The 5,086-nt window shown below is 37.1% G+C and overlaps 1 pseudogene; it reads left to right on the top strand.

Annotated features, from left to right (window-relative positions):
* Positions 1-362: 362 nt before the first annotated feature.
* LOC110878383 lies at positions 363-2,462 on the top strand (annotated as a pseudogene).
* Positions 2,463-5,086: the final 2,624 nt, after the last annotated feature.

Below are 5,086 nucleotides of genomic sequence, written 5' to 3' on the forward strand. Positions count from 1 at the left end.
TATCAGGAATACACATTAGTGCAAGGTATACACATCAGTGCGAGTTTTTGTTACATTCTAAGCATTAACGTGGATCAGTTTTTTTTTTTAAATGGTCCTGACCTTGTTTTGTTGCTATTCCTTTTTCTAACGCTATTAACGAGTTCCATTATTATTTGTTCACTTCAAAATATTAATATATTTTGCTTTCTTGATACATGTAGGAACATTGTCTCTACTGTGAATGTTGAATGTAAGTTAGACCTAAAGGTGGCTGGCTGCTTTCAAGCTCCTAATGTAGCATATAAGTAACCCAAAGGTACAAGTCTGCAGTTATATATTTAAACCTTTTCTTTTTAAACTGGAAATTATGTTTCTCAGTCATGGGTGAGTTGGGTGCACATTGGGGCTCTGGTTTCTGGTTGTTTGTTCTGTCTTATGCTTCTCTTGGGTGGTGGTTTACCGGTCTCTTTTTTGGGGTGGTTTTGTTTGGTGTAGTGTGTGTTTCTTTTGTTTTTGGTAAACTTCGGTTGCTTCCGTGTTTTCTATTGCAGGTGCAGGTGGGTGGGGTTTGGGGGCTGTGCATCAAGCTTATTTTCAAGTTTTTGTAAATCATTAATGTTCCTTGGTGTAGTTGTGTGTAATTTGGCATCAGCTATTATACCAATTGGATTAGAGTGTGGTGTGAGTTATTGGCTTTTTATGAGCTGTGTTTTCATTATGAAAATCGGTATAGCCGGTGTTTCGTTTTCATGTGGTGCTCTATCATGGGCGTGAGTTCTTTTTTTCTTGGGTGTCCTAGCTGTCTGCTTGCTATGTTGTCAAAAGCGAACTAGGTGCGCGCTTAGGCACTCAGGCGCAGCGAGGCACAGCTAAACCACCTGCTCGCTATTGATCTTGGATTCATGGGTCCAAATTACTCGATTTCAACCGCATGTGCTACTTAAATTATTGTTTTTTGCTGGTGCAAACCATATTCGAGGAGGGGAAGCTGACATGATGATTGCTGGTGGCACTGCCACTGTTCACTATTGTCTTGGGTGGTTTTGTGGCGTGCAGGGCCCTTTCTCAGAGAAATGATGACCCGCAAACGGCTTCTAGACCATGGGATAAAGACATAGATGGTTTTGTCATGGGTGAAGGTGCTGGTGTGTTGGTATGTTTTCTTTATTTTCAAAGTGATATATATTTCTTATTATAATTAATGTCTAATAACGGAGTTTTTGGAATTTTACATGGTCATGCTATTTATATTGACTATTTTGCTCTATATCTAAAGCGAGGGTAAAACGACTTAATAAGTTTAAGGGTAAAATAGCCAATATTATAATGTGGTGGTGTGCAGACATGAAAAACTGATTACTACAATTCACTTAAAAACAATGTTTTCAAAACCGGAAAAGACGTCAAACCGGTCTTCTTACGAGTTCACTGGTCAGCCCGGCTGAACCGAACGTAAGAACCGGGTGATGCGGTAAATATTATTAGAAAAAAAGGGTAAAATCAATTTTTTTTAATACAAATCTGGTTCAATCCCCAAAAAATCCAGTCAGACCCTCAGTTGCCTGTCCGGTTTTCAAAACATTGCTTAAAAACCACAAATCCAAATACCCCTTGATTGTGAGATGGTACGAGATCACCAAACTTTTTTAAGAAAAAAATTTATTGAACATAAAGAATATATATTATTTGAAGGTGATGGAGAGCTTAGAACATTCAATGAAAAGGGATGCACCAATAATTGCCGAATACTTGGGTGGGGCGGTTAACTGTGACGCTGATCATATGACTGATCCACGATCCGACTGTCTTGGTGTTTCTTCTTGTATTCAAAGCAGCCTTGAAGATGCTGGTGTGTCACCAGAGGAGGTAATATTTTCAATATAATATATAAAAATAATTTTGTTAAAACATAAAATATAATTATGTTACGTTATGTAATCATAGGTTAACTACATAAATGCACACGCAACGTCAACATTGGTTATTAGATTTTATCATCCCCAACTATCGGCCTTTGGCCGTTGCCACCCCCAACTAACACTTTGACACACGGCACCCTCATCTTGACTTTTAGTTTGTGTTGGCACCACTGAGTTAAATCTCAAGTTGGTAAATTTGACAAATATTGTGAATGGGTCGATTCAGGTTATTTTCGGGTCAAAGAGTAACGGGTTGAAATTGGTTGCTGAAAAATATCCTATGGATGTCTTAAAAGTTTTTTTTTCTTTTACAATCATAGAGGCACTGATCACTTTTTCTCCAAAACAAGTTTATTTCATGTATAATTGATGATAAACAAAGCTACCTGGTTTTCCTTTTTGTTTTTTTTTTCTGGAACTGATCATGCATGCCCTTTTGGATCAAATTGTAGTGTTTTATGTCCATTTTTTTGATCCCATTTGTAGCTACGTTTTAAGTTGTTCTTTATCACGTTTACACTTCTAAATCTGCAATATGTTTTGGAAATGGAATTGGAATAATTACTGGAACCATAAGTTTTATGTCGCTCTTTATCATGTTTACACTTCCCAACCCATCCATTTTGTTGTGCAGGTAAGGTGCAGAGCTTGAAAACAAGATAAGAATATAAGAAAACCATGTTGAAGACATAGGGATAATTGCTAGAGATTTGTTTATTGTATATTTCCTTATTAGGGTAGGATTAAATGTCTTGGTTAGCAAGTTATTTGAAGTTATTTGTTAGTATAAATCGGGGTGACGTCTAAAAGAATGGAAGAAAAAAAACTGAAGGCCTTGGTGGGTGATTTTTTTTTGCTATGGTTTGTTCTATCAGCGAATATTTGGGTGTTGTATACGAATTTCTTTTGAGATTCATGAGTTAAGTAATTGTAATTTCATTTTTATCTTGATATGTAATAAAAGACCTCAGTAATATGATTTTTGTACAGATTATAGACTTGTATCGTTTCTATAATACAACCTTGAGTGTTTTTTGCTTCCTGATAATTTTAATGTTATATTTTTATTTAATTTAGATGTGTACCGGTATCAAAAGCGCAAAATGTTGGTACCAAAAAGTATGAATTTTGGAGGATTATAAGCTTGCATAGCGAATAAAGTATACTTGACTTTCAACCCATTTAACCATATGAGCAGTCTGGGTTTAGGTAGATTTTTAGTTGATTGGTTTGACTTGCTTAAGATAAAAACACAAGGACATGTTGGTGCACTACATCTGTTGATTTCGTCTTAGATCGAGTTTTTCATTGTATTGTATAGATTAGGGCGCGTTTTACGAGAAAACTGGAGAGTTTAGGTGTTTTAGAGTGCTGGTCCGCTTATACGGACATGCCGAATAAGAGGTCCACCTCACACCTACCTGGACCGCTTATACGGACATGCCGAATAAGAGGTCCACCTCACCTATAAATACCATATGAGAGGTCCACATTTGTAACTTCTAGATTTCCATACCGAGGTGCTGCCGGTGTGAGAATTACGTGTAAAAGCTGTCAAATTAATTAGTAAAGAGATTTAAGATCATATCTAGCAGTTTATACTTCAGGTACTTGTTTTCCGCACCTGTATCTGATCAAACTTCTCTGATTGACTCGTTCGGGTCAGAATCCGATCCTACAAGTGGTATCAGAGCTTCAGGAGGAGGAGTTTTATTGAGATTTGCTGGATTTCGTCACATATTCTTCTTCTACACTTTCTTTCTTACGTCAGACCAATATTTCACGGTCCGTTTTGGCTGATTTTTGGATATGTTGTGCGCATATACCTGATCTAAAACCTTACCAAGTTTCAGATCGAAACTCCTAGCCGTTTAGGAGAAATCGAGGATTTTCAGTTCGGTTTTTCGTCAAAAAGTCTGGTTCGCTTATTTGAACAGACGTGAACTGCTTTTTGGTCATAGTTTCAGGATCGCTCCAAAATAATGATGTTGGTTCGCTCATTGTGACTAGTGTGGACCGCTCCAAAAGTGTCAATTGTGGATCGCTTTTTAGTCAGTTTGTGGTCCGCTCAAAAGCTTGAACCAATCAATTTATAGTTGCAGCCCACTTCATGATGAGGTCCAATCGTGAATCATCATTTAATGAATTGTTTGAATAAACAATCATAAAGGTGGCCGCCCACTATCTTTTTTGGCCCAATCAACAGCAGCCTATTTGTTGAAAGTTGTTATTGTCTGCATGTGAACGATATGTAATGGCCCTATCATATTTCATATAAGTGACATATACGGCCCAATCCCAGCCTCTTGCACCGCCCAAGAATGAATGGTTGTTGATTTGCCGCCCCATAATGTGAAGACCCAATCATTGTTTAGTTAGTACATTGTTTAGTGAAAAAGCCCTATCAAAGTTCATTAAAAATAAAAATGTCAGTCATTAAAGTGTGAGGTCAGTGGTATTGTAGGTCCAATCACGGTTTTAAGTCATAAATTGTTGTAAGACTTAGTGTTTTTCACGGCCCATCTCGACTCATTGAAGTTGGTCAAAACAGTTTGAAGTTCGTCAGTGTGTTCAGGTCGCGTGAAATCGTTTCAAAAAAATCATTTCGCTTGGAAGTTAGTTCCAGTTCGTACGATTTGGAGTTCACAAGTTGTCAAAAGTTCATCACGTCGTTTGAAAGTCCATAAGTTCGTTCGTAGTGAATCTGGTTGTTTGGATTTAATCCGGGTCACAGTAGTTCGCGTGTTTTGACAAAATCTCAGTTCGCGTCAATTTCAGTATGTACAGTTTGTCAACATTCGGTCCGCACAGAATATTCACCGGTTCGAGTATCAGTTTGTTTCTGTTAATCGATGTTAAACTGATCGAAAGGGGATCTAGTTTGAATTTGATATTTCATTTTAAGTGACTGTCTCGATAAACGTGTTTCCGAATCATGGACTTAAAATTCTTTAATATGACTAGTGAAACAGTTAATAGAATAAATGTATTAAAGAAAGAATTTGATTTGTTTTCAGGTTGTCCAGGAGAAAGTACAAAGAGTATCATTGAGAGGTATAGTCATCTATTCGCTTAATGTCTGAGAAGGGTATTCAGAAAAATCCAAATGAATGGGTTAAGAGATTAGCCAATTCCATACCTCAACAAGAATGGGGTACATATCTGTTGGATTTAAAAAGAAATGG

The sequence above is a fragment of the Helianthus annuus genome, chromosome 1 (assembly GCF_002127325.2).
Source record: "Helianthus annuus cultivar XRQ/B chromosome 1, HanXRQr2.0-SUNRISE, whole genome shotgun sequence".
NCBI classification, from domain to species: Eukaryota; Viridiplantae; Streptophyta; class Magnoliopsida; order Asterales; family Asteraceae; genus Helianthus; species Helianthus annuus.